The sequence below is a fragment of the Lathyrus oleraceus genome, chromosome 1, assembly GCF_024323335.1.
Source record: "Lathyrus oleraceus cultivar Zhongwan6 chromosome 1, CAAS_Psat_ZW6_1.0, whole genome shotgun sequence".
NCBI classification, from domain to species: domain Eukaryota; kingdom Viridiplantae; phylum Streptophyta; class Magnoliopsida; order Fabales; family Fabaceae; genus Lathyrus; species Lathyrus oleraceus.
The window spans coordinates 30733567-30748069 of NC_066579.1; positions in this window are offsets into that span (position 1 = coordinate 30733567).

Sequence of the window (14503 nt, forward strand, 5' to 3'; positions counted from 1 at the left end):
TATTGGCCTTGGATCATGATGTTTTGGATCATGAGTCTCATCAAATTCAATGGATATTGGGTGTTGATGGAGTGAAAACCTAATCCAACAAAATGGATGATTGATTTTGATGATGACTTGATCAAACTTCTGATCCAATTTTGGTGTGACCTCTCTTGTCCCCTTCTTCTTCATCTCCTTTTTTCCATTTGATCAATTGGATAGTTTGTGTCCATCTTGTTCATGATGTGTGGATTGATGCTTGATAAACTTTCATCATTTCAAATTTACCCCCTAATTGATCATGAATCATTTAAGGTACTTAGGATTGATGCATAAGTTTGTTCCAAGCGTCATGAAGTATGGATTGAAGTAATTGACCATCCTCCTAGCCTTTGTGCTTGATCATTCCTTTTTTTTTGAGTCATGATCTTAGGAGAATGATTTACATATCATTTCTCTAGCATGTATTAACACTAACATTATTATTGATCAGCCTCAGATAGTTGTGACTTCTACATAACTCCAATTACGATTGCTTAACATAACACTAAATTTGTCCCAAAGTAAAGAAATTTTTATAAGTGAGATTGTAAGTCTCCTACTCCTCATGGTACTGTGTGAAAATATTGATCCCTTTTCATTTATAAGAGCTAGTGGCACACCTGTTGATTTTTATCTAAGTTGGAGGCCTTCTCATAATGATGTATAGGTTCATGTTTTCATGCTTAAGGGTGAATAGTGGAGTGTGCTCCAAAAAATGATCAAACCATATTTTATTTTGATTACTAACCTCATTTACTAACATTTTACTTGCATTAACTTTTACTTCAAAGTCATTTACTTTATGCTCCTTTATTTTATGCCATTTACTTTATACTTTATGTTTAGCATTCCATATTATATTATTTGTGATTATGTCATTTGTTCTTTGTCCATTTGGACTTTTCTTTTATATCCTTGTAAAGAAAACACTAATAACGAAAAACCTAAAAAGAAACTTGGTTCTCCTGATTCATGGACTTGTGGTTACTATCCTTGGAATTATTGTAGAGTTATGGACTTAGACTTAGGATCTTGACCTTTTCCTTGGGACATGTGACTTGAGACCTTGGAATTCATCTGGTACCTTTGACTTGAGACTTCCTTTAAAGACTTGATTTGGTCATTCTGCTTTCATCTGCTACATGGATTATTATTTTCTTATTTGACTTGTTCGAGGCTTAATTCAAAGGAGAGAATTCTTGTTTGACTTATGTCATAAAAGCTTGCTATCTCTTGGTTAGATCTTTCCTCCCTAGCTTTTACTTTATGCTCTAGGATAGTCTCTTCTTCTTCTCCCCTTTCTTTAATTTTCAAATATTATCCCTCTTTTAAAAAATCTTCTTGATTTCAAACTTGAACCATTTTCTCAATAAACCTTGACTTTTGTCAAGTGATTTTCAAAACCTTTTTCCTAATAAATTTTAATTCATCTTAAGCACATTTAGACCAATTTCAAAAGACTTGAAAAATGCATAACTCATTCCAACTATCTTGTGCCTTTTATGCACTTTTTCTTTTAAAAAAATTCTCAAAGTTTAGACATGAGTCATTTCCATAGTTGAGATATAATTCTTTTATCCCCATAGTACTGATGATAATTCCTTTCCATCTATAAGAGCTAGTGACATACTTGTTGATCTTTATCCACGTTGAAGCCCTTCTCATGGTGATGCAAAATTCTCATACTTGTGGGTGACTAGTTAAGTATTCTCCTTAAAATGAAAAAATGTCTCTCCATAAAAAAAAGAATCAAAACAAACATCTTTGTTATTTTTACCACGAACTACGAGGTTTTAATCCTCCATTGCAATTTGTTGGTACGCAAACATGAGACTTCAAAAGGTCTTGGAAAACATCAAAAATCATTAAAAAAAACATTTCTTTTCCCATCTCTCTAATCTTTTACAAACAACACCCTTTTTAAACTAAAATGTACATATTTTCAAAGAGGTTCCCATGGAGTACCATGTATGTTCAGGGTGGTAATACCTTCCCTTTGCATAACTAACCCCCGGACCCTTATCTCTTTTTATTAGTTTTGTTTTAAAAACTTATTTGGGTTTTGTTCGTACTTTTTTCCTTTCCCTTTGGAAATAATAAAAGCGCGGTGGTGACTCTTACTTTATGAGTTAAGTTAATCAATAGCTTAATCTCAATTTTTTTACTGCTACAGGAAAGTGGCGACTCTGCTAGGGAGTAGTCCCCAGTGGGTTAAGCGCATCTTTGTTTTTGTGAATATATTGTGTTTACTGTTGTTTGTTATTGTTTATGATGTAAGATGATTGGTGATCACTGTGCAGTGAGATAAGTCCTATACCCAGACTTGAGAGCTCTTATGATAGGAGGGTGGTATAGTCATGTTTGGCTTACGTAGAGTTAATCCTTAATAAGTTGACTTGAGAACCCCCACTCAGTGGAGGCCCCTTTGGGATTACTGATGTCACGCGAATAGTCATAGTTGGCATTACTTTTTCCAACCTGGGAGCCCGAGAAGCTAAGGACCTTAGAACCCTTAGCCCATCTTGTCCTTTTAGGACGTAATACGATGACTATTCAGGTGTAGACTTGAATTAGTTGTTACACGATACTATACTCAGACGAGTTTCTCTTGAGAATATTATTGGTCGACGAGTAGTCGTTTAAGCTGGTAATATCCAAAAACTGGAATAATGACTCTGGGGACTTTTTAGAAACTTGTTCTACAGGTGATTATACCCTTAATACATGCATTGTTGGTTGGTTCTTACCCTTGGCTCCATGCTCGTGACTTCGAACCTTTGGACCTTGTTTGTATGCTTTGTGTGATCTTGCTTTTGGTTGTTGCATCATGCACTCATGGCATTAATAATAATTTTTCTCAATTTCAAGGAACTTAGAGACTCTTTTTTGCAAACATCACAGATATTTTGATCATGGATATTGGAAGGAGGAATACTCGGAAATACAGTTTCAGATGTCCCGATCTCATGGGATTAAGGAAGCTAGTATCTTTTATGAATGATCCTAAGGGTTTCAGAGACCATTTTGGAAGACTTTTATATGTTCTACCTACTGATGTTGAGGATGGTCTTCTTTGTACTTTTGTTCAGTTATATGATCGTGTTTACCAGTGCTTCACTTTCCACGATTATTAGATGTTGCCCACCATGGAGGAGTATGCTTATCTTTTGGGTGTGTCAGTTTTTGATGGAGTTCCTTTTAGTGGGGTGGAAGGAATTCTTGAGTCTCGAGTTATTGCTGAAGCCATTCACCCGGGGAAGTATGACGTAAATGCTAATCTCACTATCAAAGGTGGTATCAGAGGGTTGACTTCAAAGTTTCTAACTGAGAAAACTTTTTCTTTTGCCAACGTTGGTAGCATCGGGGCCTTTGAAACTATTCTTGCCTTACTCATTCGTGGTTTGGTACGGTTTCCCAACATTGCCAAATTTATTGATGTTAAGGATATGAGGATCTTCTTGATTAGGAATCCGATTCCAACCTTGCTCGGTGACACTTATTTCTCCATTCACCATAGGACTTCTAAAGAAGGTGGAACTATTGTTTGTTATGCGCCTTTACTGTATAAGTGGTTTATTTCGCACTTGCTGTAGTCTCCTATCTTCAAAGAAAGCAAGGGTTGTTTAAGGTGGTCTCAAAGACTTATGTCTCTCACCAATTATAACATAGCTTGGTATTCTTCTGTTTACGACGATGTTGAAATTATTGATAGTTGTGGGGAATTCTCTAATGTGCCTCTTCTTGGTACACAAGGGGGAATCAACTACAATCCGACTTTGGCAAGATGTCAACTTGGGTTCTCTATGAAGGACAAACCTAATAACACTTTGTTAGAGGGTCTATTTTTTCCAAGAAGGGAAAGACACTCAAGGATTGAAAGCTAGGATGATACGTGCTTGGCACAATATTCATAGGAAAGGAAAAGGTGAGCTTGGATTAAAGAGTTGTATAGCTTTGGAGCCTTACACTAGTTGGGTGAAGAAGAGGGCCAAAGAACTCAGGACGCCATACACTTATGAATGACCTATGTCTTTAGTAATTGTCAAATCGCCCACTATTAAAGGCATATAGGAGTTGTAAGAGGCTTTGGATAGGGTGAAGCAAGAAATGGATGATTGGGAAGAAAAATTTCACACCTCACACCTTGAGAAAGTAGAATTACAGAGGCAATTAAAGGAAAAGGACGACTTGATATAATTGCTCTAACAACATGCTGTGAAGAGATCAAGAGACCAAGAGGATTTATTTTCCTCTAACAGTTCGTCATTTACTCATCTTCCTACTTATGGCGTTTGGAAAGGCATCGTAGACCAGCTCGTGATAGAGAAGGATGTTATGTGTAGCGGTAAATTAATGACCATTGAGCTATTGGTTAACTCAACATCAATAAAACAAGAGTCTCCACCGCGCTTTTCTTGTTTCCAAAGGAAAAGGGAAAAAGTACGAACAAAACCCAAAGATAAGAAGTTTTCAAATCAAAACTAATAGAATGTCAGAAATTACAGGTAAGGGGGTTGGTTACATAGAGGGAAGGTATTAGCACCCAAAGTGTCCTAGGTACTCCTAGGGAGACCTTTTTTGTGTGCATGTGTTTTTAGTTGAAAAAGATGTTTGTTAAAAATTGAATGTGGGGATGAGAAAAGAATTCATTTATTTACATTTTGTGTTAGACAAGACCTTCGGTCTTATGCCTACGTACCAACTGATCGCTCGACTTTGTGAGTCGAGAATGGGGTACAAACTGCAAGTGCACAGTTCTATCGCGTAGTTTTAAAAGATATCGATCCCACAGGGACTTATGAATCGATATACCGTTATCTAAGGTTACTTCGTAAAGCTAAGGTGGATAATGTTTGATTGTTTGGGGGAAAAGCTAAAAACTAAACTAGGATCTAGATTAAATATTAATAAGCGGATATCGGTATGTAGTTCGTCGTAATTAGGGAATCAAATCTTTGTCGGTTTCCTGGTTTTAAAATAAATCTTTTCAGTTGACTTTATTGATTAAAAGTTTTATCTCAAACTCTCGCTCTGTTGAATAAACCGTGATTTTATGTTAATGTAGCTGTCACTTATAATTAAGTCAAAAACCATTTTTTGAAAGCAATAAAGTCCGTAGAAACTCTTTTTAAGAAAACACTGACCGTTTAAACACCCTTATCTCAAACTCTCGCTCTGTTGACTTAGGTTATATAATTAAATTCGAATGCTTAACTCTCATTCTCACATTCTATCTTTAAAAATACTTTTTGGAAAAGATCAGAATTTAATTAACTCTAAAACTTGCTCTCGCCCTGATCTAGAATTAATGTCTAATTTACACTGTCCAGTTAAAACCTCAAACTCTCGCTCTATTGATTTTAACTTCTTTATGTCTTTTACTTTCGTAAAACCTTTGTTATTAACCCTGTAAATTGAGACCGTAAAAAGAGTGATTTTGATTTTAAATTTAATTAAACCGACTTAGTTTTGATTCCTTATTCCGCTTACTTTACATACCGATATCTAAGCGAATTAGCCAGACATGCTAAACAAACTTAAATACTTATCATGCATAAACAGACTCATCCCAGGCAAATAATATAAATAAATAATAAAATAAAGCATTAAATAATAATTAAAGAACCTGAATGAGTTAAACAATAGTCTTGAACACTCCACCACAAGCCGGTAGGATTTGTTCTTGGATTCTTCAATTAAACAACAAATTAAAACGAAGGAAATAAAAACTGGATTCTAACGTAAGGTTAGATCCGATAAAAAGGTACACAATAGTTTCCGGTGTAGAAACTATTGTGCGAAAAGAATTAACTAAATGCTAAAAAGGAAATAGAAATTGCAAGGGAAATAGTGTAAAACTCGTAAAAGCAATGCTGTAAAAATAATGCTTAAGTTGCTGGAAGAGAAAAAGGCAAAAGCGAAAACGGCAAAAGGAAAAATATGGAAAAAGCGTGGAACCCTTTTGGGTTTGGAAAGTGGCTATTTATATTGGTGCCTTGAGTAACTGCTTCCGCTTCCAAAGGTCTTCAACGTGCAAAGTACTTAGGCGTGGATATCGGCTTCAATTCTCCCTCAACGTCTCTGAAGCGTTCCTTGCGCCAAAAATGTAGGGGACTGGTGTGACGCTCGTCACACCATGTGTGACGTTCGTCACAGGAGTGTGCAAGGCGTGACGCTCGTCACAGCCTCTGTGACGTCCGTCACAGGCACAACACCTGTGTTTTTGTACTTTGGGTTGGGCTTTGATATTTGGTTCATTTTCTCTCCTTTTTGCACCTCCTTTTCTTCCATTTTTACTTGTGCTTCAAAATAAGCCACCTGAGACAAATAGGAAGAAAATACCACGTAATATCTAATAAAATGAAGTGAACTGAAATAAATAATGATAAAATTTAATTGAATTAAGTTCTAAAATATGATATAATTTCATGTTATCACCAACATAAAAATGAGGGATCAAAACCTCGTAGTTTGTGGTAAAAATTTCAAAGATTCGTGGATTGATTTTTTTAACAAAAGCTTAAAGATCTTTTGTTATCAATGGGAGAATACTCAACCAAACATCCCCCAATAATGAGTGCTTTACGACATTTAAGAGGGAGGGCTCCAACTTGGATTCAATCAATAAGTATGCCACTAACCCCTAATAAATGGAAAGACTTACAATCAATATATCATGGAATGGGAGAATTATATCTCAACCAAAGATAACTCAAATTTAAATGCTTCCTTTTGAAAAATTTAAAAGAAAAAGGCACAAAATGGTCAAAAGGATTATATGAGGTTGATAGTTTTTTTTTTGTCTTTTTGAAAATAAGGTAAATATGATTAAGTTTACTTACAAGTTTGATTTAAGAAAATAATTTGGAAATCAATGGCATAAGGCCAAGGTTTCTACTCATTAAAAAAGTCTAAGTTGAAAATAACAAACAAAGAAATTTTTAAAAATGAGGGAGAGATTTTGAAATTAAAGAAGGAGGAGGAGATAAAGGGACTATCCTAGACAAAATTTAAAAGTTCAGAGTTGAAAATATCTAACCAATGGGAAGCATCCACAAGACAATAGTGTCAGATAGAAACCAATTTTCTTTGGACTTTTGAGCAAGCAACAATCATAATTATCTGAGCAATTAATAATAAGACCAGATATTATCAAATAAAGATAACTAAACATCCAAGCAAGCACTCCAAAAGTAAGCAGTCTTCAATGCCCTTTAGATGTATCAGATCAAGGTCCCTTGAAACATACTCGAAAAGAAACATCAAATGATAATGACAAGATCAATATAACAATTCAGACAAGAGAATGAGTATAACAGATAAATCAAAGATGTTTCTCAAGGCTTGTATCATATTAATGTCATTGGCCAAGAAAAGGTCTCAAATAATGGCATTGACCAAGTTCTTTCATAGCTCAGGGATGTTGCCTACTCTAAGTCCATAAGTTCAAACCAAGTCTCAGATAGAGGTACAACAGTCCCACCAATGTATTTTTTTAGGGTTTTTGTTGTTATTAGGTGTTTTAAGGTCCTAAGACCATGAACAAAGCACAATCACAAGCACACAAATAATACATGCACAAAATATGGCTCAAGTGAGCAAAGTAAAAATGACTGAAACATAAACAAATTACATGAATGTAAATGACAATGAATGATAAAGTGCAAGAATTTAAATTGCATTAAAGTAAATGACATTACAAGTAAAGTTAATACAAATAAATGTTAGTCAAAGAAGAAATTGTTCAAGTCATTTTTTGGAGAATACTCAACCACCCACTCATAAGCATGAAGATATGAACCTAGGCATCATTCATGAGAAGGGCTCCAACTTGGATAAAATCAACAAGTATGCCACTAGCTCTCACAAATGGAAAAGAGGCAAACTATTCACACAATACCTTTAGGAATGAGAGACTTACAATCTCAGTTACAAAAATGTTATTAGCTTTCGGGACAAATTTAGCGCTATGTTAAGCAATCGTAATTGGACTTATATAGAAGTCATAACTATCTAAGGTCGGGCAATAATAATATTGGTGTTAATGCATGCTAGAGACAAGGTATAAAGACCAAGCTCCTAAAGCATACAACACACACAAATAAAAGGGAGGGACCTATCTCAACCAAGCTCATGTTGATTCATCTGACACAAGGTCATTGATGAATCAACTAGCATTTTGATCCTTGAGAAATTATTGGCCATGGATGGATTGGGAAAGAAATAGATGAAGATGAAGAGATGAAGTGAAAGAGAATCCCAAATTGATCAAGGGATGGACCTTAATTGATCAATATTATTCATTCATCTTGAGGGGTGAAGTTCAAACTTCATCAACCCCATAAATCCAATAGTATTAATCAAATTAAAGTCTAATTCAACCAAGATCAAGGCCAAACAGAAGTAGAGTCAACACAAAGTCAACCAAATAGCTCAACATAATTTTAAAGCAATTAAAAAATTTAAATGAATAAAAATAATTTTTAAAAGGGGAAAAACCTCAAATCCCTTCAAATCACCAAAGAAATGGCCAAGGGATTTATCATAGGTGCAACAAAGTCAAAGGATCTTAGAATAATTTCTTTGGGAATTTTTGAAAGTCAGAAGTATTTAAAATCAATTAAAAACAAGTCAAAAATCACAAAAATCACTAAAAATATCAAACTCAATCCAAAAAATAATTTTAATTCAGAAATGGGAAGAGGAAATTATTTGTGAAATTTTGGTGAAAGTCCCAGATTTTTTGGATTAAAATTGAAATTATAGTGAATAAAATGAAAAAATGCTATTTAAAAAAATAATTTTGAAAACTAAAACCATTCAGAAAAATAAGGGCCATCAGATCTCGCTCATTAATCGAGGTGGCAGATCTGATGGCTAAACGCGTGTCATCCACCATGGTCATCAGTCAACGCGCTTGCACAAGTGGTATTCAAGATCAATGGATGAGATTATAACGTGGCCAGTAGATCAGATGATCTGGATTGCACCAGCGCACCACCGGAGCTCTAGCTCCGGTCATCTTCTCCGGCTAGGTCACCGAACTAGTCAGGATCAAAACCTCACCAAAATTTATGGATCATATACTATTTTGAAGAGAAAATTTATGGATCATATACTATTTTCCAACTCTCACTCTATAAGAAGATATGTGGAGTTGAAAATTGAGGTATTCAAACTGAATTACTTTGATTCGTCCTCAAAGCAACTCAATATTATTGCCTATATTGGTAGGACTCCAGCCAATCAAAAATCAAGCAAAAATGTTAAGAAATGAGTGAGAATCGAAGAAGGAAAGTTTGTGAAAATTCACCTTCGGGTGGTGACTTTGAAGCTAGATCTCAATGCAATTTCACTTGGCTTTGCTTCCTCTTGCTTGCAGGAGATGATTGAGATGAAAAAAGATGTGAATCCTTGGAGTTCTAGTTCACAAACAAAATTTGAACTAGAAGCTCGATTTCAATGAAATCTTCAAGGTATTGTTTCAATGGTGGCTATGGGGTTGCTGGGCAGAGCTTGGGCAAGGTTCTCCTCTCATTCAGAGGCAATGCACATGTATTTATAAGCTCATGAATTCATTTCCACACCATTTGAAATTTTGGCCAAAAATAGCAAGTTTGTGTGCATGGGTGCATGGGCATGTGTTTAGACCCAAATGATCATGTAATCCACTCCAAATTTGTGCACAAAAGATGTTGAGATCATAACATGAGGCCATGCAAAGTTGTCTAACATTTGAATTCAAAAGTTGTCAAATTGGGCCATGCAAAGAAGCCATTAGCAAGTCCTTCAATTTTGATCCAAATGCAATGCTCTTAGACTCTTTGGAAATCTTCCATCATGGGGAACAACTTTGATGTTAGTATATTTTCCATTTGAATATTGGATCATGATGAATTCTGACCTTGAAGTTGGAGGAATTAAACATACTTGAAAATTTTCTAAGTTAAAAGTCAAATGACCCCTTTTTCCACCTTAAATAACTTTTGCCATGAGCTTCAAATGTCTTTGGTTACTTCTAAAAAGTTGTAGATATTTAAATTATATTAAATTTGGTCACAAATTTGACACCATTTAGATCTAGTATGATAGAGTTATGGATTTTAGAAGTTGAGGAAAAATGCTTTTCCAATGATGATGACCCAAATGGACCTATAATGTTTACTCATGGCACATGCCCTTGCAAGTGAAATTTGACATTTCTCAAAGAAGAAAAGTTGTAGAAGACATATTTAAATTGATCATGAAACTTGTATGATATTCATATCATACAAATTGAGGAAGTTATGGTTCTTCAAAGTTGACCTTCTATCTAGGGCACAAACAAAATGACCTATAATCTTTCACCATAAAAAATGAATTTCCAAGAAAAATTAGCTCTTTATGAAAACATTAAAGTTGTTTGTAATATCATAAAGAGTAAAGTTTTTATTGGAATCATTTTCATATGACAAAAATTGTAGGAGATAGAGTCCAGGGAACCCTAGATTTGACCAGTTGACTTCTCTAGTCAACCTCCTCGAACCAACTTGCAAACTTGAAGTTACTTTGCTATTTTGGGATCATGAAGGATCACATATGGTTATGATGAACTACAATGTAGTACCCATTGATATCTTTTACCAATTGTTGAAGAAACTTGTTGAGGAAGGCACACAAGATACCCAGATGAATTAAGGCTTCCTTGACAAACAAGCTTCAAACTCTTGATGAATTCTTGATCAAAATGACAAATAAAGAACAATGGGATCCATATATGATGATTTGAATTAATGTGGACCTTGGATAACTTGATCCCTTACACTGAGGGTCTCAAACCCTAGATGTGAGCTTGATGAGGCACAAGTGGATATGCGTACTAGCTACAAAAAACAAAGCTACACTAAACATATTTTTGGATTTGGGTTAGTAAACAAAGAAAATAAAGTATGATACAATCAAAAATAATTGGTGATCTCTCCTAATGCAAACCCAATGAATGATAGGTGAGGAGGATACCAAGGTGTGATCCCAATGCCAATGCAAAGTTAACGAGATGGCATGAGGGATCTTATGGGTCAAATTTTGGGTCTTACACTATGAAAAGAAACTATGAAAGAGAGATCAAAAGGCTTCCCAAGAAGTATCAGCTTAGAGTGGGGTCATCATCGGACATGATTCCATAAATCTAGTTTATTTCCATTTTTAATCATTGGAATTGTATTTCTGATTATAATCCTTTACATTGTTAATAAAATAAGTTTTCCAGTACATCAAAATGTGTTATTCCCATTATGATGTTTGCAATTTATGTCTCAAAGTTCCTTGGAAAATAATAATAATAACATTCACATTTGCATTTGCATATCATGCATCATGTTGCATCTTGGTCTTGTTTTGAGTAAGTTTGTCAGGGGTCTCATTTCTTTCTTGGTCTTCATCCAGACAAGTTGTCTCACCGGTACAATACTCGAGCTAATGAGTTAAAGAAGATGGATCACCTAGATTAAGAGAACGGTGAACTCCGTGAAGAGGTAACTACTTTGAGGGACAATTATGAGAGGCTTACTACTATGATGGAAACTCTGGTGGCTGCTCAGAATCATCCACCCCTTCCTCCTCCTCCCCAGACTCCGCTTCAGAGGACCGTGATTTCCGAAATTGCCTCTACACCCATATCTGTGACTCCAGTCAGTGCTCCGCAACACCACATGCCTTCTAGTTTCCCTTGGGGCATGCCCCTTAACTTCGTGCCTGAATGGTATCAACCTGCTGTTGAAGTTCCTATGGCTCAACCTGTTATGTCTATACCATCTCTCGTGGTTCATGTTGTTCCTTATGTCGAAGAACCCGTTTTCCATGTCGACTAGAGTGAAGTTGTTGGCGTCTATGGAAGAATGGAAGAGTTTCAAGATCAGTTTCAAGTTATGCAGAAAGATATTTAGGCTTTTAGGGGGAAAGATCTGTTTGGGAAGAATGCTCATGATCTGTGTTTAGTTCCTAATATGAAGATTCCCCACAAGTTCAAGGTTTCAGATTTTGGAAAGTATAAGGGAAACTCTTGTCCTCTGAGTCATCTGGTGATGTACGCTCATAAGATGTCGACTCTGACTGGCAACCATCAATTGTTGATCCATTATTTTCAAGACAGTTTGACTGGTGTCGCTCTGAAATGGTATATGGGGCTCGATAGCACTCAGATCCGAACCTTTAATGACCTAGGTGAGGCTTTCGTTCGTCAATACAAGTACAATATCGACATGGCACCAGACGGAGATCAACTCCTTGCTATATCCCGAAAGGATAAAGAAACTTTCAAGGAGTACGCACAGAGATGGCGCGAGATTGCCGCACAGGTTAGTCTTCCGTTGGAAGAAAAAGAGATGACAAAGCTATTTTTGAATACTCTTAGTCCATTTTACTACGACCAAGATGGTAAATATGGGTTTGAGATTAGAAAAAGGTGTCTGTGAGGGACGATTGAAAGAAGGTGGTTCATCAGACAGTTCCATAAAGTATGGGAGTGGGTTACCCAAGAAAAAGGAACATGATGATAATGCTATCTTGCAAGAGAAACGCATGAGACTTCTGAAGAATAGCCAATGCCATCAACATGTGGCGTCAATAACTCCAGTTATTGATTATGCTTCGATTGTTCAAGTAGCATCAAGTTATCAACCATGTTTTCAACAACGTACAAATCAACAGAATCAACAAAATCGTGCCCAGAGGCCCGAACAGTTTGATCCAATTCCAATTACCTATACATAGTTATTTCATTCTTTAATTCAGAAGAACTTTGTATAGACAAGGACTTCACCAACTATTCCGAAAGAGCTTCAGTGGTGGTATAAACCTGATAAACATTGTGAATCCCACCAAGGAGCACTCAGTCATGATATTGAATATTGCTTTGCTTTGAAAGATGAGGTGAAGAGGTTAATGCAAAATGGTATTTTGTATTTTGAAGACTCTATCCCTAACTTACAAGCTAATTCGCTGCCTAAACATGGTGGCGAAACTGTGAATATGGTCGAAGGATGTCCAAGGAAATATTGAGTTTTTGACATCAATCTGATCAGAAGATCCTTGGTTAAAATAAACACAACTTTGTGCGAGTTGAGCTATTATGAGAATGACCATGCTTCTTGGTATATTATTCTAGAAATCCACGAGGATGTGTTGTAGTGAAAAGAGACTTACATGAAATGCTGGATCAAAATCTTATTCAGATTACAAGGGATAGAAATGAAGATGAGCATGAGGTGAATGTTATTGTTCCCCGTTTTAACATCCCAAAACCAGTTGTTATGGTGTATAATGGTTAGAGATTTGTTATTTCTCCGTTGGTCATTAGTTTGGCGGGTCCTACGCCCTACGAATATGCTAAAGCTATGCCTTACAAGTATAGTGCTACCATGGTGGAAGATGGTAAAGAGGTGCCTATTCCTTCTTTTTCGTCTGTTGTGAACATTGTCGATGTAAGTGGCGTGACCCGAAGTGGCCGAGTATTTGTTGATGCAGATCCCAAGAGGACTGAAGATGTTGTGATAGAGAAATCAACTTAAGTAAAAACTCATGTTATGCAAACCAGCCAATCCATAAGTGTGAATCAGAATGTTGTTCAAGATGAAGTGTTGAAGATATGATAACACCTAATTACACCATTATTTCGACTCATTTTTGTACATGTTTTGTTATCATTTTATCTCCATTAGTAGTATTACGTGGGTACTTTGTCTATGTTTCATGTATTTAACCATATTGGTACCATATGCGAAGAAAGGAAATAATTCGGATGCAAAACAATGAAAAAATGGAAATTTGCACTCAAGGGTACCCACATGGCGTTCGCCGTATAGGTAGCCACCAGAAGAATGTCGTGTCCCACGTTTCAATGGTCGGAAGACTTGGTCACACCCATGTTACGAAGATGGCATTCTCCATGCAGGGGATGACGCTCGCCATCCTTTGTTTTTGGGCAGCAGTTGGAAAAAGGCATTGATTGGTCTTCCACTCCTCCCATATTTTCCTATTTTTTTCTCCCACGAACCAAGAAGGTTTCACTTGACATTTTAGGGCTTAGGATCATTATAAATAGTCATTTTACTCTTCTTTTTTAGGCATCCAAGCTTAGTACTAACATAAGCCATAAATTCAGTATCATTAGAGCTTTAATCCCTTATATTAAAGGGTTATCGAATTTTGTTCGTGTATCAAGCTTGTAGCACTTTTATTTTGAAGTTATTTATCTTCCCGCATTTGCATTCCATCAAAGCTTATTTTCGCCTACCCTCATTTTATCAGATTCAAGTCTCCGATTGGAGCAGGTTCTTATTTTATTCAGGTTTTTTTACGCTTGAATTGCTTTATCTATCTTTTCTTTATTTTCCCGCACTTGATTTATCGCATTTTATTTCCTCACTTTTGCCTTTAAACTGCTTTATTTAAGACCGTCATTATGTTTAATTCTAAATCTAAACCAAATGTCTTTTTACTT